Source organism: Ambystoma mexicanum, chromosome 5p (genome assembly GCF_040938575.1).
Source record: "Ambystoma mexicanum isolate Mex_15411 chromosome 5p, UKY_AmexF1_1, whole genome shotgun sequence".
Taxonomy (NCBI): domain Eukaryota; kingdom Metazoa; phylum Chordata; class Amphibia; order Caudata; family Ambystomatidae; genus Ambystoma; species Ambystoma mexicanum.
Window position 1 is genome coordinate 418,646,307 of NC_090930.1, and position 26,969 is coordinate 418,673,275.

Sequence of the window (26,969 nt, forward strand, 5' to 3'; positions counted from 1 at the left end):
AATTGGGCTAGTTGGTCGGTTTCAGAGGTTTCCATTACGCCCGGGTGGGGATTTGTAGGTAGGCTTCACGTTCTGTTACGCTCACCTGGTTCCCACAGGGGTGTCGATAGAACCCGGACAGCAGCGGCCTCCACCAACATGAAGCGTAGAGCAAAGATGGCTGTCTGCACGGACCCGTCTAGTCTTGTGTGCTCGACTCGTAGGAATATTCTCCTGTAGATGGAGAAAGGGATTTAGTCCCGTGGATTTGAGTGCTGACCCCTCCCCACTGCTCCCGCTCTCCCCGCTGGCCACCTCCGATATTCCCACTTAGTGTCCTCACCTTATGTTTTTAATGGAGGAGCTCTCCATCCTGCGTGGCTTGCAGGAGCGCGTAGATACCAGTTACTTCACTGGTTTGGAGTATTGGAGTTCTGAAAGATTATAGACTCCGGAGTTTACCAAGTTTAAAGAGTTCAATATGTCCAATGCTCACTCTTGTACCCCTTGGTGATTTTGCGGCAACAAATACTGTCTGGAGGTTGCTGGTAGCGTTCAGGTAAGAGTCTGTATTACCCAAAACTATCCGGTAAAGTTGCGTAAGTTTAGCTTGTTGTTTTGTCCTTCTTTCATAGATGCGGCGTAAGAAGATGCAGCGTATTGAAGGATAATGCCTCCGGTGGTAAATCAGGTAAGCCTTGTGGTAAAATGATTGTCTTTGTAGTCTCTCTAGGCTCTAGGCTCACCTCGCTATTCCTTTTTCTTTTTCCCCCAGGTGTTGAGGATTGCCGAAGAAAATGATGGAGGCAGCGCCAAGTCGAAGATGTTGTGGACTGTTGAGAATGGAGCGGCGCTGCAGCTGCGAAGCAAAGCGTGTCGAAGTATGTCCCTTCAGGCTCGGAATGGTGCAAGATCCTGAATCAGGTAAGGAATCAGATTAATGTCTGTAACCTAACCTCTTCTCCTACTTTCCCCTTTCTTCTAGGAGCTCCGCATGAGAGGCGGGCGTGGCAGAAGACTGGATGCAGGTTCGCAGGCACGGTGAGCGTTACGCTGCAGAATGCAGAGTAACGCGAAGCATGGTTTGTAGATCGGGCGTGGTTTAAATAGCCTCAAAAGTAGTTCCAGGTAAGAAGTCCCTAGAACCACACCCGAGTAAAAAAATAGTCCTTGCAGAAAAATAGTCCCTTCCAGGTCTCACGTTGGCCTGGATGCATGTGCAGCATGGTCTGCCTGAGGTAAGTGATGACTATGAGCCTGGCGCCTTAGGCGCCAGGACTGCTTCCCACTATGAGCCTGGTGCCTAAGGCACCAGGACCGAACCCAGATAGCCCCTAGCCGGGGCTTCTGAGGTTTTACTAAATGTCTGGATGCCTGCTTCCGGGGCGGATGGGCTTGGTCCAGATGCCCGGGGGTAGGCATCATGACAACACAAGTGTTTCACGGCGCGACGAGGCAAGGGAGGGGAAACAGTGGGAAGACGGACAACGATCCTACTAGGCCAGGTGTCATAGGGAGAAAGGGCAAGTGCCTGAGGGAAGGGAGAGGGGAAAAAGTGCAGTGCAAGGGATAGAAGAATAAATAAGATCAATAAAAGTGGCCAGATGGTGGCAAGTGCAGGGTAAGAGCAGAAATAAGTGCTGGTAGGGGGACTGTAGGGATACAGAAAAACAGTCCCCAGGTGCGGGGGGTTGCCAGGGGGGCAGGGCAGGGCAGGTGTGCAAAACGCGGGGCCTGGAGCCAAGATCATAAAGGGTGGCCAGGTAACCAGTGCAGTTTCGGCCAGGAATTTTAGCAGGGGAGAGAGGCAGAGAAATCAGAAGCAAAGAGGAAGGTTTTGAGGTATTTCCGGAACCGGAGATGGTTCTCCTCACGTTTCAGGGACCCCAGAATTTCAGGGACCCCACTGGTACCCCAGAAGTTGATTTGTCACAGTGGTACATATATTAGATAACTATATAGATAAATACAGTGCATCATAGACGGGGGCTACACCAGAGAAAAACAAATATGTTATTTCTGGCTGTATTGTTTGACACTAGCACTTCCACCTCTATTGTTATTCCATTGAAGGGGCAATAATCGGTCCTTTGTGGGCCCCATGCAGGTGAAACACTCCTCCGGTTCATCTGAGGCTCACCCACGAGCACCTCGCTTTTGGACAACCTCTTAAGCACAGCCTTCACCGGTGACCCTGCCTGCTGCTCATTATCCAGTGTCATGGGGTTTGCATGTCTGTATAGACAATTTCAGTGCTGTGAACTAAGCTGTGAAGCACCAGTCATTTACATGGAGGGAGGACGATCCAGAATAATGCAGAATCAAAGCGTGGGCGTGCACCTATGTTTCGAAGAGGCACGCTAGGTAGTGCAGAAGAGGACTAGGTCAAGAGAGGAGACCTACAGGGGGCAAGGGAAGCGTTCTTCCAGAAGTGCACGAGGTATACAGGCATTGTTTCGAAAAAATAGTTTCGAAATGGCAAAGGATTCGACAAAAATGCATCGAAAAAATACATTTTTTTGTTAGGTAACGTTTTTTTTTTAACTAAAATGAGTGTTATGGGTTACAAAAAGGTTGCTGGAGGGGCCAAATTGTTTTTTTTTAAATGAATTTTTTCGACACATTTGTTGTCGAAACATTGCCATTCGAAACTGTGGCTGTCGAAGTCTGTTGTCCCAGAGTTGATGTGCATACTAAGAGGAGGCCTGTTTCCTGTTTTTCATTCTTACATTAGGTTTCAGTGGGCACCATATGAATTATCCAATTCGTTCTCAAAAAAGTTAAATTTAAATGTAGTTTTGAATTCGTTCTTTGAGGTATTTTTTCACCAATGCAAATCTGAAAATACAAATTATGTTACTGTGGTTCGAGTGTCTCTTTTATTTACAAATTTACTGATTGCACAATATCACATTTATACATCGAAGTCATTCATCTTGACCTCATAATATAAACATCTACGCAGGAATAAGGCCTGGGGCTTTGCTGGGGCCTGCATGTGCACTGCATGTATTACTGTATTACCAGGCGGGCATACCGTGCACCTGCCTACGCACAAAAACTACCCCAGCCACCGTGTCCCTTTAAAACGCACATCTGCACAGCTTTCCTCCATTCCCCAAGTCAGAATCTGGGCGACCAATTTGCTTGCTCAAATCCCCAAAACTAAACTGAACCTCAGTGTGAGGGATGATAACGTCCCTCCAGTTTCTCCCTGGGTCTTCTCTCCATTCCACCAGCTTCCTACATCCGTAAGGACTCGCCATCAAAGAACCCATCGAAAATCATCAACAGGGGTCAGGACGCCAACAGGTGCGGGCCCAGCCTTCTGGCAACCCTAATCCCCCTTTAAGCAGAAGTGTGCCATTTGTTCTACTCCAGTAATAGAAGGGTAAGGAAGGGGAGGAACTCTACAGTGGGCGACTAAAGCATTCCATCGCGCTGAGCCCTGTGTTGTGGGTCTGTTACCGGCCACTGCATAGTTGTCCACTTACAGTGCGTGAAATGGCGGAGCAGGTGTGAGGCCACTGACAGCTCGCTGTCTCGCAACAGCACTCTTAGTTACCAACAAAATGCACTACATATATTTAGTATCCTCCATTGCCCATCTATATTCTGTGGTTATTTTTATTCCAGACCTGCACCTACGCCTACATGCTTCAAATACATGTGTCTTAAAAATGTGCCTTATATGCCTGTTGCTGAATTGTCGTTACTCTTACGCTTTTCACGGCAGTGACTCAAAGGTGGGCCATTTTGTTTGACAGACACTTGCTAACCTACTGCAATGTACTATACAGAGGTTGCACAGTTCCAAATTCAGAGACGGGACCCGATTGTGATGTCAAGTCTGCTGAGGGCTTCAGTCTGCCAAAGCAGATATCATTTAGTCACCATACAGGCAACACAATATTCTAGAAAATACACAAAATACAAATGCCTTCTCTGCATCCTAATGGGATCTGAGAATTAAACGCACAGGGTGAACCATGGGTATTTTATTCATTTGTGAAAATTACCAACGCACAAGTGCACCTATTACTTATGTGCGTGTAAGTGTGCAGTATGCCTTGATCTTCCGAATACCCGATGTTTGAAATGTCTTTACAGAGACTGTCCATTTTCCACCTTGTGCAATGTCTAAAGTAGAAGGGGGAGCTGCTGTCCTGTCCATTTCCTTAACCACCTTCTTCTGAAAGCTGCAAAGGTCTTCTCCGTGGTAGCGTCCATTGCCAGCCACTAGATTTTCACTAGGTCGGCGAGATAATTAGTGTACAAGTTGCTTCTCAGAGTGTTGTTTACTGTAAGCTAAAAAAGGCTAAAAGTGATTGCGGGTGTACTGAATAGTAGTTTTAGGTGTATTCGCCTGAATACCGAATAGTTGTACATGTATTCAGCCAGAGACGAATATGGAGACGAATAGTTGCCTTTTTAATAAATACAGTTAAAAGGGCAGTTCACTCAAAAATGTTATTCAATTTATTGGATAGCCACATTCTTTAGTAACATCTATCACTTTACTCAATTCAAAGGGACTCATTTTCATTCAGAGCAGGAGTTGTAACCTATGTTTCAAAATTACAAGCACATCCCTGCTGCAAAATATCAAGTATAATTCTGACAAAACAGCGCTATCACAGCAATCATCTATGTCCTGAATTAGTATTCCAATAAAAAATGCCTAAATTGTTGCATTTGCCATCCAATTTTACTGTTATTGACTGTCACAGCCGACAGGTGTTTCGACCTCTCTGGTCGTCCTCAAGGCAACTTCTTTAGACAGTCCGTTTCCCTACTGATATTAATCGCCATAAGTTATTTCCATTATTAACTTCTGTGTCGTGTCACTTTACTACGTGAGATATCACTTGGTTTGTAATTCTATTTCCAAGTGATGTTACTCTTTCCCAAATAACGTAATGGTATGTTCAACGCATAGGTTTCTTCATCCAAATAGATCAATTGGTTCTATTCCAAATAGAAAGGTTATTCAGTCTGGTCTCCCAGGTAGTTCATCCTGTTATACTCTTAATTGGTCCCAATACCTGTACTTCTTAATTGCTTCAGTCCTCGGACTATATCTCGCATGGCTGCAGGCACACTTCCCACTGAGCCATCTTACTCATTTTATTACCTTGGTCTGCAGGCTGAATACCGTTCTTTGCTGCAGGCACACTATCTCCCGAGATACTTTACTCCAGGCTTGGAACTTCCTGGGATCTCCGCAGCAGTTATATTAATCCACTTAATTATAGTACTTCGATTGGGAATTGGAACCTGTAACTTTCAGATTACTGGCACAGGTCATCAGCAGATAGATCAATAAGCCCCTGAAGAAAATTCAATTTTCCAATAGTGAGTTTGTAAACCATTGTTCCAGCTGAATTGTTTTCCACTGCAAAATACAGGGGAGATCAAAGACATCTCATTGCATATTCAAAATATTGAGAGTTTTGCTTCAGCTCACACCTACCCAGTAAGTCACCAGATTAAAGTCTCTGTCCAGCACAAGAAGGGCTGAGACTTTTTTTTGCACTTTCAAACCTCTGGCCTGCCTATACTCAATTAAACAAGTGACAAAAGCATTAGTGAGTGAATGATTCCAGGCACTGCAGTCAAAGCAGTTCTTAATGTAGTTTGTAGGGGACACTATTCAGCTTCGAGTGAAAATTAATTAAACATTTGGCCAAAGTCGAATATCTAATTTTCAGCCGGAATTGAGCCGAATACCTACTCAAAGTTGAATTTCAGTACACCCCTAAAAGTGGTAGATCCATTTTTAGATGTTAAAAGTGCTCGTCCGATTTGTGTATGGGTGCAGATGTCTTCAGAGTCTGTTCGGAAGACACATTACTTAATCTTTTCAAAATGAACAAATGCAAGAAACTTTTTTGATTACACGTGCACGGCCTCATGATATGATATGATAGGTTGTTTATACCACGCTTAATACCCAGAGGTTTCTAAGCGTGGACCCGGTAGCGAACCTGTGTTGTCTTGCTTACAAGGAAAGCAAGTTGCCCCTGAGCTATCCTCCCAAGACATCTTCTACAACCAATCTTGTTCTTACAACCATGACTTAAGATCATAATTTGTTGCAGTGCACTGGAAATAAGGACACTGTTAACTTAGTCTCTTTAATTAACTTGTAAGCAGTCAAATGAATGTTCTTCTTTTACCCGAGTTTCCATACTTTTGGTTACAACAGTACACATTGCTTCATTTTTTCATTAAATGAACGGAAATACTCAAGTTTAACGTCATTTTAACACATCCTAAGAACACAAAACCGAATCCAACATTATTTCCACAGAACGAACAAATGGAGCAAAATGAGAGGGTGTGGCAAAGTACCCTACCTGACCTTGCGGGAGGGTGGTAGATTAGATCATTGAGCCGGGTGCCGTCACATGCTGCATGATGCTGGACCTGGAACCAGTTATACGGGAATTCAGCTTTAGTGTTGCTACCCACCTGCAGCATCCTGTTTTCATGTCAGTGGGAAATGACTAGCAAACTGTGAGATAGGGTCTGGTGATGCAGATCCCAGTGGAGCTTCCTCTGGAGGTGCACTGGGCACCTGGAAGAAAGTCTCTGGTAATGGTTTATGCACATAATAAGAGGTTGGGAGGTGGCCTAACGGTGCCAGCAGCTCCTGTGCTCTCAGCTCCTTTTGTGGTGGTGTGGGAATCCAATCCAAAATGGTGGTACAAGAATTTATCAGATTGCACTGTGAAACCACAGAGGAAAGAGGTGGTCCCGAACTGAGACAGGAAGAAAAGTCCATGAACACACACACACAGAGGAATGTCATTCAGGGGTCGCCAGAGGTCGCAAGAGCGACCTCTACTGATTGGCCAGCAACCTCTGCCAATCTCTTGTAACTTCAGTGACGGGGCGTGGCCACAGCCACCAAGTGGTGCCGCGTGCTGGGTTCCTCCATTTTGTGAGCAGTCAGGCAGCAGCACGCAAGGTTTGGTGCGGCGCTCCTCCTGTGCTGAAGCAACAAACAGGGAAAGTGGTAGTAAAAAAGTGATTCATTTGTTTGCCTCTGAGGTTGTGACGAGTTGGGGACGGATAGAAGGATAATGCGGCAGCCTTTCTGCGGCACAGACCAGTGATGAACTCACCTGCGGCAGGCCCAGGCTGAGGTCGGTGTGTGCTGTGCATCATCACCAAGTCGCCTCCGGTCGCGGTGCCGCCAACCAGTGGCACCGCAGCCGCAAAGGACTGTGCAGAAATGGCAAGCCTCTGATAAATACGGCAATTGTGCAAAACATTTGCGCTATCGTGTTGCTATGGTAGAAAGTCCGGTCGCCTTCCTTCTTGATTTAATAAAAATCTGTCCATTAGAAGGTTAAGTTCCAACTCTAGTCGTAACCATGAGGTACTCGGAGTCTTGATTTTTCATACTCTGGTTTGATCGATCAAGCATCGAAAGAATACATGCTATAGAATTTGTCATATGGGCTTAAACTGATGTTATCTAATAAAAATAAGAAAAATGGGAATCTGGTCTTCCCCATCGAGTGTGAATGCTTTAGATACAAGGTCAATATTAAGATGCACACATAGCAGCATTTCAAAACGTGTGTTCTGCGATTCAAATAAAGCAGTTAAATATCGTTGTGTTCTTCCAGGATGTGAAAAAAGGCTCTGTTTTGAAAGCGCTCATGCTTAACGGCACTTACCAGCAGAGTATTGTTAGAAATCCGCCCAGGCGAGTTGTTTTAGAACTACACACACCGTGTGTGCCTCACAAACTCCCTGCGGTCTGGGGATAATGATAAAGCATGACAATGTGCAGAACTGGGAGGGCCTCCCCCCTGCCCCCACCAGTCCCCCCCTGCCCCCACCGGTCCCCCGTTATGTGTGCGAGTGCCCCACTGGTCCTCCATTATGTGTGTGAGTGCCCCCCTGCCCCCACCGGTCCCCCGTTATGTGTGTGAGTGCCCCCTGCCCCCACTGGCCCCTCGTTATGTGTGTGAGTGTCCCCTGGCCCCTTTGGTCCCCGTTATGTGTGTGAGTGCCCCCCTGCCCCCTCTGGTCCCCTACTATGTGTGTGAGTGCCCCCCTGGCCTCTCTGGTCCCCAATATGTGTGTGTGTGCCCCCCTGCCCCCTCTGGTCCCCTGCTATGTGTGTGAGGGCCCCCCTGCACCCACTGGTCTCCCTTTGTGTGCCCCCTGCCCCCACTGGTCCCCTGTTATGTGTGTGAGTGCCCCTGCCCCCTCTGGTCCCCGTTATGTGTGTGAGTGCCCTCCTGCCCCCACTGGCCCCTGTTATGTGTGTGAGTGTCCCCTACCCCCACTGCTCCTGTTATGTGTGTGAGTGCCCCCTGTCCCCTCTGGACCCCTGTTATTTGTGTGAGTGCACCCTGACCCCACTGGTCGTCTGTTACGTGTGTGAGTGCCCACCTGCCCCCACTGGTCCCCGGTTATGTGTGTGAGTGCCCCCCTGCCCCCACTAGTCCCCGCTATGTTTATGAGTGCCCCCCTGCCCCCTTTGGTCCCCTGCTATGTGTGTGAGGGCCCCCCTGTCCCCACTGGTCTCCAGTTATGTGTGTGCATGCCCCCTGCCCCACTGGTCCCCTGTTATGTGTGTGAGCGCCCCCTGACCCCACTGGTCGCCTGTTATGTGTGTGAGTGCCGCCCTGCCTCCTCTGGTCCCCGCTATTTGTGTGAGTGCCGCCTGCCCCCACCAGTCCCCTGTTATGTGTGTGAGTGCCACCCTGGCCCCCGTTATGTGTGTGAGTGCCCCTCTGCCCCCACAGGTTCCCTGTTATGTGTGTGAGTGCCCCTGTGCGCTCTCTGGTCCCCGTTATGTGTATGAGTGCCCCCCCACCCCCTCAGGTCCATGTTATGTGTGTGAGTGCCGCCCTGCGCCCTCTGGTCCCCTGTTATGTGTGTAAGTGCCCCCCCAACCCCCACTGTTCCTCTGTTATGTGTGTGAGTGCCCTCCTTCCCCCACTGGTCCCCTGTTATGTGTGTGAGTGCCCCCTGGCCCCCGTTATGTGTGTGAGTGCCCCCTGCCCCCACTGGTCCCCCGTTATATGTGTGAGTGCCCAATTCCCCCACTGGCAGTCTTCCCCCAGGCCATGGCCCAATGCAAGTTTGATTAGGGAGAGCGTGCCAGGCTGGCATATCCTTGCTTCCTGATGAAACCTATACTGGCCAGCGCTCAGGCTCAGACTGGCCTATAGGGCAATGCCAGAACCAAAAAAAACGCAAAATGCTGGTGTGGGGCAGTTTTTTTTGGGTCAAATTGAGCCACTTTTTTGGCCCATCTGTGCCAGTTTCATAAGTTACTGCACCATGCGGCTAGTCGTTTTGACAAGGGTTACTGAATAAATATTCTTTAAAATGCACAATTTGATTCACATTTTATCAACCCTCCAACCCCATGGGTAATACTCAATCCGCCACAAAGGGAATGACTTTCCATTTGCAACTGTGGGCTACTTTTTCGTTGGAGCCTGAGACAATGTTATGCCCCACTCTGACCCTGCCAGTGCTGCACTTATATAAGGGGCCAGCAGGCACTTTGCTGTCCCCCCACCAAGAACCCTGGAGCAGCACAAAGTAACAGGGAGCGGAGAGCCACCAGATGATGGCATTGACATGCCATGTTCCTGCCCTGGCTGCTGGCTCAGACTGGTGTATAAAGCGATAGGGCATCACCCCAGGACTACAGAGTCACCTGGTGTGGGCCAGATTTATGGTTAAAGTATGCCAGATTTTGCCCAAAGTGGGCCCATTTCCCAATTTTCGTCAGTGTGTAGTTAGTCATTTTGACCATGGCTACGAAACAAATATTCTTAAAAATGCACAATTTGACAATGTACCAAAATACTCACCCGTGGTTTCTACTTAAACATGTCACACAACGGAACAAACTGCCATTTGTTAATGTGGCCACTTTTTCTGTGGTGCCCAAGTCAATTTAATGCCTCTGTCTGACCCTGCTTGGGTGCCTAAAATTCTGCCCACAGAAAGGGGCTGCTTCTGCTCGCCTATTCTCCGGCTGGCTTGCTGACGCCCCAACAGAAAGAATTACAAAAGACCTCCAAGCTAGTGGCATGGTCTGTTGGCAGCCAAAATAACACAAGAAGAAGTATTACACCAGAAGCCTCACAAGAGTACAAGGAGGAATATAGAGTCTTGATCTCTGTTTCTGGATGTGAGTATAATACCTACCCATCCTTCAAATGTGTGATGGACACGGCAGGTTTGCACGCAGAGTACTCCAAGTACTCCCTTTTTCAGATTTTGGATAAGGATGCAGCACTGCCAAAGCAGAAGCACTGCATAAGTGGAATAACAGGTTTCAATGGGTGTCCAGCCAAAGGATTGAAAAAAAAGGATCGAATGCCCTTTTTTTCGAAACCAAAAGGACCGAAAAAAAAAGGGTGGAATGCTTATTTATTTATTTATTTATATATATTTTAGTTTAGTGTGCAAAAAAAAGTTTTTTAAAAAAAGAAAAGGGGGTTTTGGGGGTGGAAGGTTGGGGGCGGACCCCCCCATAAAAAAACAAAACAAACAAACAACAAAAAAAAAAATCGACCCTTTTTTTCGGTCCTTTTGGTGTCGAAAAAAGGCATTTGAACCTTTTGTTTTAGATCCTATCACCTATAAACATTTCAATGTTGGTAATCAGGTTTTGTAACACACCAAACTTATGCAGACCTTGTATGGCAGGATGTGTACCTGAAACAAACAAATTATACTTGTTTTGAAAGTGTGAAAGTGCAGAGGTAGTAATGTATAGAAACAAGAACCTGAAAAAAAAAATCCTCTTGAGTTATGCAAGCACTTTGAAGAGATACAGGAAGATGATAAGTTAGCAGTATTTGCCAATGCACTAATCAAACCCATTTTAAACTTAACTCTAGGTTCTGAAGGAGATGTAAATCTGAGATGTCTGGCAGTTTTGTGCAGGAGTAATGAAGTCCACGAAACAACTGCAAACAGTACAACACAAACTAAAGGCAACTTGTCGAATCAGAAGAAAATGGCGTAAGTGCCAAAATCATTGAAGACTGTGGATGCCACCGACTAGAAGAATACATGTTCTCTGGTGAAATATTCTCCCTATCCCCTTTTATCCTGGCTTTCCTCTATCTTCATACCCGCCTATCTGCTCCTGTGCCCCCAGAATGTGATTTTGCTCTGTAGTCCTGTTGAAATAACAGGGCGGATCCACATAAAGAGGGGATTTGGGTTCATACACTTCCCATGGCAACATGGGCCTTGACACACTGCTACATATGATGATCCATTCTTATATGAAATGTCACAATACAGTGATATTGTAATTTTTATTAGTGTACTGAGGGATAAGGCTTTATGATGTCACTTCCTTTGATGTCAGTTGGGGGTGTGGTGAACTGACATCACTTCCTGTGATGTCACATGGAGCAGGGTCAAATGACATCACTTCCTGTGATGTCACTCTTGGGGTGTGGCATTGTGATGTCACTTCCACTACCCCAGGCATTTTGGTGAAATGACGTCCCTACGCGTGCACGCGCTCGAGCGCGCGCGCGCGCACACACACACACACACACACACACACACACACACACACACACACACACACACACACACACACACACTTACTTATTAGGCTAAAGGAGATGGGTAAGGCAGTGGCAAGGCCTGTTAAGCTGGAAAAGAACTGCCCAGGTAGCGAGATCTACAACCCTCAATTACAATGCCAAACTGCTTACAGAATATGGATAGAATCCTCCCTAAGGGCGGGCCACACAGCGGAAAAGAATAGAGAGGCATTTGGGAGTTTGGAGAAGTATCTCCTTTGTTGAAGGCTGAAGAAGAGACCAGTTTGATCAGGAGTCAGAAAGCTGGATAGGACATCCAAGAGGCTGGATAGAAGACCCAGGTGGCTGGAGAGAAGACCCAGGTGGTTGGGGAGAGAGGAAGACACGAGACTGAGTAGAGACCCAGGAGCACTAGGAGAGTAGGGGACAACAGTCTGAAGAAGTGACTCTGGGGGTTGCAGTGGTAAGGAGACAAGGGGCTGGAAGGCAGGCCCCAGAGTTTGGGGAGAGAATGAAACAGGAGGCTTGACAAGAGACCCAGGAAGCAGGGAAGAGTAGGAGACAGAACGTTCGCACCTGTTACAGATGTTACTGGGGCGAGGAGGTGGTGAATAATAAGGTGGTGATTAAGAGAGGAGTGTGTCTGGCAAGGGAAGGAAGGGAGGAATAGAGGAGGATAATTTGCATGCATCAGAGGGAGGAGGGAAAGGGAGGAGGGTGTAAAAGGAGGAGTGGTGGATATGAGAACAATTAGAAGGAGCAGAAAGGAGGTGTTAAGAGAAGAAATAACAGGAGTAGGAGGGAGACAGAGGGTGAGACGAAAAGAGAAGAGAAGAAGAGGAAGATCACATGGTGATTAGAGAAGGATAATGTGGAGACTGAGAATAAAAGGCAGACGGAAGCTAGCAGCAGAAAGGAGAGAGTAGTCAGACTCTGATGGAGTTTAGATGGTAGTGTGCAGCAAGGCAAACCCTTAGTCTGGTGAAGCATTGCGTGGTTGCATGTCAAGTATGATGGCAGAGAAGACAGAGAGGAAGAGGTGATTGGAACCAGAGGAGGTCCCCTAGGTCCGAATTCATGACAAAATGGTGAGGAGGCGAGAGATAGGGTTGGTGTGCTTTAGAACTGGGACCACGAGAGAGGGAGGGGGTGAGAGCCCAAGTGAAAAATCCATAGACACCCAAGTGTGGCTTCCTCTTTCATATGACCCAGGGCCAGCTTTAACATAACATAATTACAGAACTAACCAACAGACTCTACTACGGGCGTAAGGCCTGGGCGGAGGGCTCCCCACTGTACTCTAGCTACACAAGAACCTTACCAAGACTATTGCAAGTATCAGAGAGTCATATTTTGTTTATGGATAGACACGGATAGTAAGTAACCATAACTAATGGTCAGAAGAATTGTGAGAGACAATGTATTTGGAGCTCTTTATGATTTCTTTTGATCATCCTGCACTTGACCTCCACGTCCTTTGTTGTTCTAAGCCATCAGGTGGGACCAGGACTCTTAATGAGAACTGAAAGAACCTTTGACTTGTGACCTTTGAACCTAATGAGAGACACTGATCCTAAAGTTGAGGGAATTAGTTTGATTTTCCTCTTTAGGATAGTCTAAACAAGAGGTGTTTGTAAATATATTTCACACCTGGTGTATTTTTGGTACGTGTATGCTTTGTGGCAAGGTTTACATCAATAAAATCTAATTTAAACTCACTTCTGATATATATGAAGTGCCTCCAGTCTGAGGAATCCTTTGTAAACTAAAGTTCATCTCACCAGGAGCAGCATAATTCAGCCTTGTGTGACACCCTCCATTCTCCTTAATAGGAATTCACTGGCAGTCGTGATGCTCTGTTAAGTTATGTTAGCGGTAACTCATAGAGCGCACTGACACCCAAGGCTATCCTGGAGCTAGAAATAAAGAAACCAGCGGGAGGAACTGCAGAGGGAAAAATACAAATTATTTAGGGAAAAGGAAAGTCTTCAGTGCTTTCCAGAATTTGTTACGATCCTCTCAACCCCAGGGCTGAGGGAGGGGTATTCCACAGAGAGGGGGCTGAGGCTGAAAACTTTTGCCACCCACCAACATTTTCTTAATTCTTGGAACAACAAGAAGGCCTACATTTGCTGAGCCAAGAACACTATCTGAAATATAGGGGATAATCTCATGAAGATAAGAAGCGCCCTGATTATGCAAGGCTCTATGGATCAAGCAGAGAGCTTTACATTTAATCCTGCTTTCAACAGGGGGCCAATGGAGCTGGTGCAGGATGGGAGAGATGTGTGCACATATAGGCAGACCGCCAACTAGCCGAGCAGCAGACATTTTGAGATTTTGAAGTCTCTTAAGGTAGTATTTGGGCTGAGCCAATAAAGTGGTGTTACAGTAATCGAGAATTCCCAGGACAGCGGAAGCAACCAATGGGCCCCTTATGGAGTATGGTAAAAGGGGTATCACCTTTTTTTACGATTTCAAGTTTGAAATAGCCAGCACTAAATCTGGTGATGGAGGCAGCTATAGGTGACTGAAGGGGGCGAGGTATCCTGGGAGAGAGGGTGTTTCTTTATAAATCATTCTAGGATCACTGTCAGCTGTTTTTTTTAATTGGAGGTTTCCTAATATTTCCCCTAGTTAGCACAAATAGCTGAGCATATCGAGGGAGCCTGAAGAATGGTAAGAAGATTTGGTAATGGGGAATGTTCCTCTGAGAAAATTTTTGAAATGGGTTAAAATGATGCATTTTACAGAACAATTTGTGAGACAAACTGTGCAATGCACCATAAAATGTACAGTCAGTTCTCTAACATATGAAACAAATCCAATAGATTGATGCCAGGTTACCAACAGTACACAAGAGCATTGTGAAACCTATTCATGTTGCTATGCCCAAAATATATGCACATTGAGACTGTAAAACACTTTCATGATGGTGCCCAGAATATATGTCAGTATTACTACTGTTAAGCAAATGTTAATGACATATGTGTATACAATACATGCCAGCATTGCCATGTAAGACAAGTTTGTTTTCATGCTACCTGTTCCCAAATATATAATTGCACTGCCACTTTCATTATGGCTCTCACAGTAAATGCCACCACTGCCACCATTCAGCACATATTGTCTGGGTTCACAATAAATGCCTATATTTGGCTCCGTAAAACATATTCTTTTGCTTTCTGTGCCCAAATATAGGCAGTGTTGCTACTGTAAAACATTTTCAAGATGATGCCCCAACACATGCCAGCATTGCCACTGTTAAGCACATATTCATGATGCCATTGTCCATGATATATACCAATATTGCCCCAGTCAGAAAAATTCTTGAAATTGCTCACAATAGATGCCAGCACACCCACTATAAAGCACATGAGCATGAGGCTTGTGTCCACAATTTACACTAGCACACCCCGTAAAATGCATTTTCATGTTGTGTGTGCTAAAATATATTCCAGTATTGCCATTGTTAAAACTTTGATTATGACCCCCATAATATATGCTAGCATGGTCAGTGTAACTTACATGCTCATGATGCTTCGGCCCACTATGAATACCAGTGTAGCCTTTAAAATATTTGTTCATGCTGGCTGTGCCAAAATATATGACAATCCAGTTTTTCCACTGAAAAATAGTTTCATGATAGTGCTCATGATATAGGGCAGCACGCCACAAAAAAATACATGCTGCCACCATTGGCATGAAGTACCCCTGCTTCACCAAACAAACACAAACAGACACATGCACAGACTCAGTGGCATGTGTTACACTCAAACCAACACACACTCATTTCTGAGGCAGTCACACATACATTTACAGAGGCTCTCATTTACAAAAGTGCACACTCATTCAAACTCTTTTGCACGCACACACACACATACACACACACACAAACACACACACAAACACCCACAAGAGATAACATTCCAAGCATTCACAAATGCAAATACTTTTTTTAAATCAAAAAAGTTCCTTTCTATACAGTGACTTTGTATTCACACTTCTCTGCAGTGTGGTGCTCCATTGGTTTCAAGAAGGCACAGGCAGGCACTTTTGTGGAACCCATGTTAGGCCCAGAGTGGGGCTGCAAGGCAATCTTAGCGCCTGTGTGCTTCTGCTAATTTCACTTCTGCCTCCAGCAAGAAAGTCGGAAGATGTTATCTATTGTTTCAGGTGGTCATACTGGGATGAGAAGGAAGAGCTGAAGGGCCAGGAGCCTTGTCTCCTTGCGGTCAGGCTCTGCCACTGACTGGCTGCCTCTAGTTGTGCACATACGAAGGCCATTCCCTCATACTCTGCTCCTAGCCTGGCTTGGTAGTAGGCAGTGGCCTGAAATGTACACTTTTGGTTGTGATGGAGTTATTTCCTGCCTTCATATATCAGTCGCTATGGGAAGGCATGAACCTGTTAGAAGTCTCTCTCCTTGTTTTTGTTTTCAGTAAAGACCTTCCTGATTAGTGTAGCTGGTGTTTGGTGTAGTGTGCACCCACATTGTGTTCCTTCATTTCAAGGGTAAACGGATAAACATCCCCAGTGGGATGTTAGGTGAGCAAACCACACAGGGGTGTCAATTCTGTGTGTGACTGTGCCTTGGCTGTTCAGGCGATATAGTCCAGGACTGGGACATGAAGTGGAAAACAGGGCAGGGCAACTGGAAACAAGCACAACCTGGACAAGGTGCAACAGCAAGAAACAATACAATCAAAAACAGCATAAGAACCACTGGATCAAGTAGCAACTATGTGTCTTTTCTTTCTATTAATAAAAGGAAAAACACATGCTAAGCATGAACCAGCCATGATCACAGGGTGTAACGTGCATCAATAAATATTAGAACATGGCTGGAACCTGCCTTTCCCTCTCCTGAGACTACAATCCCAGCCGCAAATGCATTTGCATCCTTACTGTTAAGGGTACTCCCTGCATATTTAGGGGCACACAGCTGAAGAATAAAAGAGGCAGTTTTGGCAAGATTATGATTGTAGGGTTCCAGTAAATACACAGGCCGTCCTGATGAAAAGTGGTGTTTCGATGGAAGCAACGCAGAGCAACAGAGGTCCGAATCTCGGATCCGCTTAGAAACCGAACTAGGGTATTAAGCGTGTTATAAAAAAGCAATTAAATATATAAATAAAATAAAATGAACTCCCAGCGAATACAAGTTTCACTTCCTTGGAGAATCTGTGCACAGTCTGAACAGAACCCCGTTAGGTCTCACTCTTTCCTCAATAATGGGAACTCTCTCAGTAAGAAAGGACACATGAATTGTCCCTTGGATATCATTAGTTTCAATTTCCCCCTTTTCTTTCAGATGAGCAGGAGGATTCTCCCACAGTAGGGCCAAACCCCAAAGGAAGAACCTTACTTTCTCTTACAGAAACAGAATATGCAGGCGACGGGAGCTTGGATCCTAGGCTGGGTCCCCTGTGTCGTGGCAGCTCTAGGGCACACCAGCCTGGCATTACAAATCGGTATCTGAGTGTTAGAAAAGTCAGATTTCTGGAGGTGAAAAGGTGCCCCAGGATACTATGGGATCTATCCCACATACAGTATAGTAGGGTATTTATCTTGCGTGGGTGGGCCCTGGGCCATAGCCCATCGCAGCAGACTTCAGTCCTGTGTGCTTGAATTGTATTCACATTCTTTATGAAAGGTACGCACTGGACAGTCTCTATGCCCGTCAATAGCTGTAGTTTCTAACACATGCATGTAGGAGGCAGAGAGTGGAGTGGGGATCATCGCCCTGGTGCACCCAGTAGGCAGCTGAGCCTTAGGTCAGCTATCCGAGAAGCAATACATGAGTCCTGAGATCAATAAAGGAAGTATTCATTTTAGGTGCATTTTCATCCTGGCACACCCAACACACCTACAGAGATGTGCGCATGGGAAGAAGAGGCGCCCAACACCTGCTGACCACATCTGTGAGCGCCCCCACCTTCAGCTTAAGAGTGTGAGGAGCTCACGTAATGTTATGCCATGTTATTTCACGCTGTAACGTTTTCCGGAGTGCTCGTGTACCCTAAGGTTTCTTGGCATGAACTGGGGATAACAGAAGGGAAAGCCCAAGTGAGTAGATAGGTTTTTACTTTGCATCTAAAAGAGAAAGGATCTTGCGTAGTATGCAGATCAAGTGGGACAGAGTTCAAAGATCGTGAAGCCAGGACAGAAAAGAAAGAAGCTTAATATTTTTGACATTTAATAAGAAGGTACTGTAAGTTAGAAGTCTGAGCATGAGCAGAGAGCGCGGGGTGGGGGATATGGTGAGAGTTTTGCCAACAGAAAAGGGGGGCCTTGCTGAAACCTGCTGCATGAGCTACACAAAGAGACAAGAATAGAACCCCCAAGCAGACAGGCAACCAGTGAAGGAGCTCCAAAACAGGGGAGCTGTGCTCAGATTTCCCACATGTTGCACTATTTGCTGGTGCTTCACTAGGTATTTGGGGCATTCGGTATAGATATAGCCATGGACAGTTCCTGGTCAATTATAACTCCTTAGATTTGTAACAGCAGTAACCAGAATAATTACTGTACCCATAGAGGTTGCCCAGTAGAGGTCGCTCCAGTTGTCAAATGATCCTCCCACCACTAATACTTGACAGTTTTGTCTGAACACTGACGGTAGACACTGACAGCTTCTGGCCGCACTGCTTGTTATTTGATCCCATGTACGGCACTTGTCCTTCCTCCCCCTTCCCTCTCCCCCTGCACTTGCACAATCTCAATGTCACTTGACCTAGTAAGATCGTTTGTCTCTGTCCTCCCTCTGCCCCCCCATTGCCTTGTCACGCCTTGAAACACTTGTATATAGGCGCATTATAAATGCCATATCATATCATCATATCATATCTTATATCATATATCACATCATATCATATCATATCATATCATATATCATAGGCAAAGACAAAAGGAAGAGGCTGCATTATCTCTGGCACCATCCGGCTGTAGAAGACGATGCGTCTCCTCTGCATTTGAAAAAAACGGAAACCTTGTGAGTGGATGACAATAGCCAATGGCTGAATGTAGATATTAAAGAGGAGAGACAATAGGGAGGAACCCGGAGGAACCCCATATGTAGAGGCGTGTGGCTGGAATACAAAATGTGGTATAGTGGTCCCTTGGGATCTGTTGGTTAAGCAGGATTGAAACCAAGGCAGCGCCTTGATCCTGATCACTGCCTTGAGAATCTGCTGGTTGATGGTATTGAAAGCTGTTGAGAGATCTAAAAGTTTCTGTGCTGCTGTTTCTCCACCATCATTCACCAGACATAGGTTGTCCAGCACATAAACAAGGACAGATTTTGCTTCCCGGTTACGGCAGAAAATTGCCTGTTGTGTATCCAGGATACCAGCTGATGCCACACACATCAGTCAGGGACGTCATTTAGGGGTCGCCAGAGGTCGCAAGAGCGACCGCTGCCGATTGGCCAGCGACCCCTGACAATCTCTTGTGACCTCTGGCGTCCATCCAATCAGACGAGGGGGCGTGGCCACAGCTATCTTGCTGTGCTGCGTGCTTGCCGGTCTTCCATTTTGCATGTGGTTTCTGTTTGTTTTGCATGATGCAAGACATGCGCAACGTGCCTCCTGAGCTCCAGGTCCTCCAGCAAGGCTTAGGCCCGGTGAGTACACAGTGAGACTTGAAGGTGGGGGGTGGGTTTCGAGCGTGGGGGTTGTTGCGGGGTGTGTGTGGTCAGTGTTACTGATGGTGCCCAGCCCTCTCCTGCGACCGTGGCACGCCACAGGCCCAGGCTGAGGTTGGGTCGTCGGCTGTGTGTGAATACACATTTTAAAAAACTACGTAGTTCTGGTCGCAAGATTCAAAGGCTCCACGAAATGATTTAAACTAAGAATTCTCCTGTTTACAGACAGAGGCACAGGCTGTGAAATTTAGAACTTGAGGGCTTCGGGGCACAACTTCAGGCAGGTGATAAAGGTGCTGGTAGCTGCGTCAATTGGGTCATGGCACGTTGCCGTATGCGGTTATCAGACTGTTTTAGAGAAGTGCACATGTAGTACGGACAGACCGGCAATGCCTGTAAGCTTAGCATTTCCCCCACAATAGTTGCCGGCCGGACGGGCAAGCTGTTCTTACTCGAGAAGAAGGTAGCTGAAATAAATGCACATGGTCCAGGCCATTAACGGCCGGTATTGCAGGAGGAGCACGGTATAACCCTGTAGCAGGCATTTATGAAAAGCACAGCATGTTGTGGGTTATTGTAGGTGAAATAAGATGTATTTGTGACATGTAATGAGCTGGTTGCTGTTGGGGCCACATGGCCTGAAGGGGCCTGACCTCATCTTATTGTGGAAGGTAAGCAGGGTTGGGCCTGGCTGTCCTGGTTAGTGCTTGGATGGTAAATTGAATGCCACGTGCTGAGTTATTGCCGTACAAGCCGTAGGTTTATGGATGTGGAGGTGGGTGTTAGAAGTGAGGAGTAAAGAGTAATGCGTAGTGGTATTATATTGCTTTTTGCATTATTGTATAAATAATGAAACAGCAGATACATAGCGCCAATGAGTAGCAAAGTGCTTTGCAGTGTTCATTTTAAAGTAACCAGATTACCCTGTAGTTTATTGTATATGTTCATGCAGGGGACAAAAGTGAAAATGGCTTGAAAGTTGCATTGCACCCTTGATTGTAACAGCATGAGGGAACAGCATGCTTGCACAGCATGCTTGCACATCATGCTGCTTGATGGTAACAGTTCTAGCATCTGAGGATTGCAGATGTTCGATGCTGGGTTCAGGCGAACTTTTAGGAGCAGCTTTAAAAGGAGCGGGAGCCCCGCTCCTTTAAAAGCTGCTCCTAAAAGTTCGCCTGAACCCAACAACAATTTGACAAAGGGGAGGTAATTGGTGTGCCCCGGGGTAATTAGAAACACTCTTTTAACAGGAGTTGGGGGAGTGCTCGTTGCTGTGATCACTTATTGTAGGAGACTTTCTGGTAAGATTGCTCAGCATGATGAGTGCACGCGGTTGTGAGCTGACAAGGTTGGGCACAAGACCTGCTTTAATGGATGTCCTCTTAGGCAGGCACTGACTTAGGTGCACGGGACCCTTAGCAATGGGAGCGGAGCGTCCGTTTACATTAAATAAAGAAATAATAATACACATTTTTAAAAACAACGGAATTCTGGTCTCAAAGGCTCCACGAAATGATTTAATCTAAGAATACTCCTGTTTACAGACAGAGGCACAGGCTGTGCAATTTAGAACTTGTGGGCTTCGGGGCACAACTTCAGTCAGGTGATAAAGGTGCTGGTAGCGTCAGCAATTGGCCTATGGCACGTTGCTGGTATCAGACCATTTTGAGAAGTTCACATGTCGTACGGACAGACCGGCAATGCCTGTAAGCGTAGCATTTCCCCCACAATATTCTGTTATTTGATATTTGTATAGCGCCCACTGCCATGTATGGCTTCAATGCACGGTAGGGAATTCGACTGCAGCGCCACTGTGCTGCCGCAGGTCCTGGGCCACTGGCAGAGGCTTAACGGAAGGAGGGAAGTCTAAATCCGTATTGTACGAAGCGTGTAGGTACTTGAGCGAGAGAGGACAGAAAGCAGGTTTTTCCAGGGGTGAAAAGGATATAACAGGGGTTAATATGGGACAGATGTGTCTAGGAGCTCAAGTGAACCTTGGTGGTTATTGTAAAGCTAAACACACATTCGGGGCATGGGGACTGGGTTATGGTGGACTGTCTTCGAGTATAGGATACTTTGAAACTGTTGGCTGGTTTACATGATGGGACGTACACCGTCAGTGTTTGGGTTCAGAGGTTAAGGTTTCCAAACTGTTGTTATGCTGAGCTCCCCCACTTTTCAGTAAGAATAGTGTTGGTGAGCTGCCCCAAATTGCTCTATGTAGTCCCCCCACCCCTCTGATGCCCTGTGTTCTCCCTTCAGCATTTCATGTGTTTCTTACCCCCTTCAGGCTTCTGGCTGTTTGTGCAGGAGTAATGAAGTCCATGCAACAACTGCAAACAGTACAAGACAACACTGTCGAATCAGAAGAAAATGGGGTAAGTGCCAAAATCATTAAAGACTGTGGATGCCTTTGACTAAAAGAATACATGTTCTCTATTGAAATATTCTCCCCCCTCCCCTTTTATCCTGGCTTTCCCCTATCCCCATACCCGCCTATCTGCCCCTGTCCCGAATGTGATTTTGCTCTGTAGTCCTGTTGAAACGACAGGGCAGATCCACATAAAGAGGGGATTTGGGTTCATACACTTCCCATGGCAACATGGACCTTGACACACTGCTACATATGATGACCCATTCTTGTACGAAATGTCACAATACAGTGATATCGTAATGATATTTTTCTTAGTGTATCGAGGGATAATGCTTTCGGATGCCACTTCCTGTGATGTCACGCGGGGGTGTGGTGAAATGACATCACTTCATGTGATGTCACACAAGGGCGTGGTCCAATGACATCACTTCCTGTTATGTCACTCTTGGGGGCATGGTGTTGTGATGTCACTTCCGCTACCCCTGGCATTTTGGTAAAATGACGTCCCTGACATCAGCGCAGTTGCGCGGTAGCAGCCTGTTCTACTACATTTGGCATGAGAGGCAATAGGGAAATAGAGCGTAGATTGTTAGGATTATTTGGTTTCCAATGAAGAATGTGTAAGTGGGGATCACCCTCTCCAGTTTAAAGACAAAAGGTACCAAACAGGAAGAAGTGAAGTGCTCACTATAGTGGCGTAGTTTGGAAGAAAAAGATCCAGATGAGTTTTAAGAACTGCAACCAGGCGCGCATTCAAATATGTCACATTTAATTCTGATGGCAAGAGTAGCTACTTTAGAGGCAGAAGTAGGGCTAACTTGAAGAATGAGAGGCTGATAAGGCTCAGGAGCAGATCCCCCAGTTTGCACAGGCGTCCCTTGGTCTGTCATGCACAGCACTCTATTTCAGGTAATGGAAAGGTTAGCACTCTATTTCAGGAGTACTGTGAATCATAGAAAAATCACCTAGTGCCTCATCTGAGACTCTGTCCAAGATGAAGACCATGGATGCATTTATTTTTAAGTTCCCCTCTCCCATGCCAAAATGTAGTACAGAGGCAGGAATCTGGGAAGAAAGTGTCAATAATGTTCATCCCTGTTACCTGTTTCTATACAGGCCACAGGGACTTTAAAGAGCTTTTCATTAGCAGAGTGGAGGACGAGGCACCATGCAGCAAAGGAAAATATGTGTAAAGAAAAATGTGCGCATGCGTGAGTGTTGTGTGAATGAAAGGGGCTGTTTAAATATTTAAATATGACCAGGAGTCATGTGTATGGGTGTGTGTGAGCGCGTGTGTGTGTGTACGTGTGTACGTGTGTGTAAATGAATGCAATGTTTGTGTGTATGCATGTGTGTGGTGAGCAGTGTGAGGTTCCTGGCGCATGCAAGGGAGGAAGAGAATTTGTGCAGGAGCCTTTAATGTGTGTTTTAATGTCAATCCTGGCCTATTTTCAGCCCTGACTGCATGACTGCTGACATTATTCCTGTGCTCCATCCTCCCACTGTCACACTTATTTATTCATTGTGTGGTGTTTTCTCAATTTCTGAAGAGCATCTATAGAAGTCCTCGGCAGTATGATAGCACCAGCAGAAGCTTGATTTCCATGCTGCTCTTTGTTCTTCTCATTGCTTCCAGCTCTCTAGCCAATCAGCAAGCTTGCAATGGAGGCTCTAACTGCAGGCTTAGGGTGCATTCCAAGATTCCCTTTCTGGTTTGTACACATTGGGCACTGGGCCAGGAGACAATACGTAGCTCTGTCACAGAAAGCCAAAGGTAACGCTTCCCTTCCCGCCCTGCACTTTAATAGCTATAATAGCGTTAGAGACCTTCACATTGGGATCTATTGTGTGCCAGATAGATTTCTCCCTCGTTACAGGCCCTCACTTTCGGCTCAGAACCACTAACCTGGGCAGTGGCCACGTGTCCCACGAAAGAGCTGATTGGGCCCAGAGCACAGCACAGGTACCACGCGTCTGTCTCGGCAGTAAGACAATGCAGAGCATCACAGGTTCGGACCCCGGTCCCACGCTTACGGACTGGTCTGGCATGAATCGTGATTGAAAAGCTCAATTTAAATGGTTTCTCTGGTGTGAGGTCTAATGCTGAATTTAAGCACACGTGTAAGGAAGAACATATTGGTGAAGGCTGCAGTCAGACTTACCTTAAGTACTAATTGGTGGTGTGTTAACGCGTGGGCTGGTCTGCCTGCTGCACTGCCCTGGGTTCAGTCTTCAGAAGTGTCTGCACAAAAGCAAAAACGCAAACCTCCAATCACAAAGCTGCACTCCTTTTGTGAAGTGATCACAGTTATTCTCCCCCCTTGAATTAGTGCACTTTTAAAGATCTATTCAATGTTCTTACAAAGTAAATTGGGGAAAACACTGCATTTTTCTCGTAATCTCGGTGTGGCCACCCAGGGGCGCTGGGAACAGGCTGACCTTCTTTGTAGTAGGATGCCCTGACCCGGGAGCTGAGCATTGTGGCATTATGAGCTCACCGCCTATTTCTGTTTCTGAATTATTGCTGCCCGTCGCCCCAACACTAGCACAGTAACATAAACAAAAGGTTTATGAGCGGAGATGAAAGGCACTGGTTATTAATTAGAATTTCTGCGAAAATCCTGCAGTGTATTTCAAGCGCGTGGGCACGGTGACAGCGCTGCAATTTGCTGGCTTAAGCCAGTGGGTTTTTGAAGGCATTTCCAGCTCTGGAGGCATGCCGCAGTAGACACAGTGGCATCAGCAAGAGCCTGGAAACCATTACATCCCCTTTCACGGGTCTCTTCTCCTCATACTATCGCTTTGGCCCTATTATTTACATTAATTTAAAATGACGCCCATTCCCCTACCAGGCGAATCCTGCATTGCAAACCATGCCCAGTGACAGTTCCCTGATTGGATGTACCTTTAGGTGTTGCTGTATGACCTATGACATCCGTTGTAGTTACCAGAGAGTTACAAACCCAAGACATGCAAATAACTGGTCCACAGAGTATGGAAACCTTAGGGCAACCCGCTAGAGACGTTATGAAGAATTCTGACTCACCGTCAGGGCCTCATAACAGGTTTGGCGGTAATGCAGTGATAAAACAATGGAATTATCGTCAAATTGAGTTACTGTTAACACCACTCCGTCTCGTGAGATTACGAGTGGTAATAAGGCAGTTGTTGTATCCACAAAGGAGTGATGTCCATACAAAGAAGTATAGGTAGTAATATGTGCATTAAAAGCTAAAAGACCCCAACACTAAACTGTGCTGAAAGGCTAATCAACTGTCATCTGGTAATTGGTTGCTGCGATGACATTCCATTTAGAACACTGAATGTCGTTGTGCTCACACCACACTCAATAATAAATGGAATTCATGGTGGTCGTGTTTTAATCACTCTCACAACCTCTGCACCCACACAGCTCATAAGAGTTGAACATTTTCTCTCATCTGAAACCTTTCAAATCCAGATGTTACAAATTAAAATTCAAATAAATCTTTCAAATCCTCCCAAAGGATTGGAGGCTCCCCAGGAGTTGCCAAACATTTGGGGGGTGGATCTAAATTCTGCATTACTAAAAACAATCCAAACAAGAACCAAGACAATTAAAAGAAGAACAAAGTTTGCTCTAAAGTCTGTGCAGGATCGAACTCCCATTGCACAAATTCAAAAATAGTCACTTAAAAGACAGTGCAGGATGGACCTCCCACTGCACTAAACTTGGATTGTATGAAGCACACTTCTAAACCATTGAGCCCAATGCATGCAGCACAACTTCCAACCAGTACGCGGTGCTGTCCTCCCATAGACCAGGACTGTAAACAAAACAGTGCCAACATCAATCATGAAGCAAGTCTTCTGTTTGCGTAAATCCCCATAAATGATAACATCCATTGGGGGGGGAAGCTAGTTTCTTCCCAAGTGATTAGAAATACTTGCAGCACCTCCCTGACGCCCAACGCTGGATTGGCCAAAGCGATGCCTCTTCAATATTTTCACGGCTAAAATGGTCATGATGAGCTTCATGAATGTACTTCAATATTTCCTTCCCCAATGTCACTGCAGCTCTGGGCACCACACCGCTAGATATCTGCACACCTTAGTCGCAGCCTTGGATTGCCCGCCTGACATAAAGTGACGTTGCCCTGGTGAGCAGTAGCTCGCTGTGATGAAGGATTATGGGTATCCTGAGCCCCGAATTGAGCCCCGATAGAAAAGATAACCCATACCGGGAAGCAGGTGTAAGTGGATCTAGATCACCTGGTCTAAGCCCCGCCCGCTTGGTGCCTTCCTGGTGGCTGCTCTTTTTCACCACTTAGCAAGCCCCACCTACCTGATACATTCCTGCTTGCCGCTCTTTTCCCTACTTAAGGAGCCCTCCAGCCTCTTTTCCATTGCAGCTGGGGAGCAGGTGTAAGTGGATCTAGGTCACCTGGTCTAAGCACCACCCACCTGGTATCTTCCTGGTTGCCGCTCTTTTTCACCACTTAGCAAGCCCTGCCCACCTGGTGCCTTTCTGCTTGCCGCTCTTTTCTCTACTTAAGGAGCCCTCCAGCCTCTTTTCCTTTGCAGCTGGGGAGCAGGTGTAAGTGGATCTAGTCACCTGGCCTAAGCCCCGCCCACCTGATATCTTCCTGGTTGCCGCTCTTTTTCACCACTTAACAAGCCCCGCCCACACTCTTTTCCCTACTTAAGGAGCCCTCCAGCCTTTTTTCCTTTGCAGCTGGGGAGCAGGTGTAAGTGGATCTAGGTCACCTGGCCTAAGCCCTGCCCACCTGGTGCTTCCTGGTTGCCGCTCTTTTTCACCACTTAGCAAGCCCCGCCCACCTGGTGCCTTCCTGTTTGCCGCTCTTTTTCACCACTTAGCAAGCCCCGCCCACCTGGTACCTTCCTGCTTGCTGCTCTTTTCCCTACTTAAGGAGCCCTCCAGCCTCTTTTCCTTTGCAGCTGGGGAGCAGGTGTAAGTGTATCTAGGTCACCTGGCCTAAGCCCCGCCCACCTGGTGACTTCCTGGTTGCCGCTCTTTTTCACCACTTAACAAGCCCTGCCCACCTGGTGCCTTCCTGCTTGCTGCTCTTTTCCCTACTTAAGGAACCCTCCAGCCTCTTTTCCTTTGCAGCTGGGGAGCAGGTGTAAGTGGATCTAGGTCACCTGGTCTAAGCACCACCCACCTTCTTAGTCCTGCCTCTTCCTTCCTGCTCTTAACTCTTAGATCAAGGGTGTCTCTAGCCAGGACGTCCAAAGTGAAGGGCAGTCAAAGAGAAGGGCAATTCCTGTTTGGACCTGTTCGGACCAGGAGGATCCAGGGTCCGACCCCCTGCTAAAACAGCGGGTAAGCATGCACCAACATGTGTTTACACCCTCTGCCCCCACAAGCCATCCACCCTCTCTGGTCCCCCCATGTTGTTCCCTTGTGCCC

General features: G+C 46.6%; 1 protein-coding gene across 2 annotated transcripts in view; it reads right to left on the reverse strand.

Annotated features, from left to right (window-relative positions):
- The window catches only part of FHL1 (four and a half LIM domains 1), a 377,304-nt gene that overhangs the window by 183,818 nt on the left and 166,517 nt on the right, over nucleotides 1–26,969 (reverse strand). Inside the window, exon 2 of one of the 2 annotated variants that reach the window (XM_069612816.1) lies at nucleotides 23,722–23,801. The exons of the other annotated variant lie outside the window; for it this stretch is intronic. The gene's annotated coding sequence lies outside the window, so the exon portion shown is untranslated. The remainder of the gene's footprint in view (nucleotides 1–23,721; nucleotides 23,802–26,969) is intronic. 2 annotated transcript variants of the gene reach the window in all.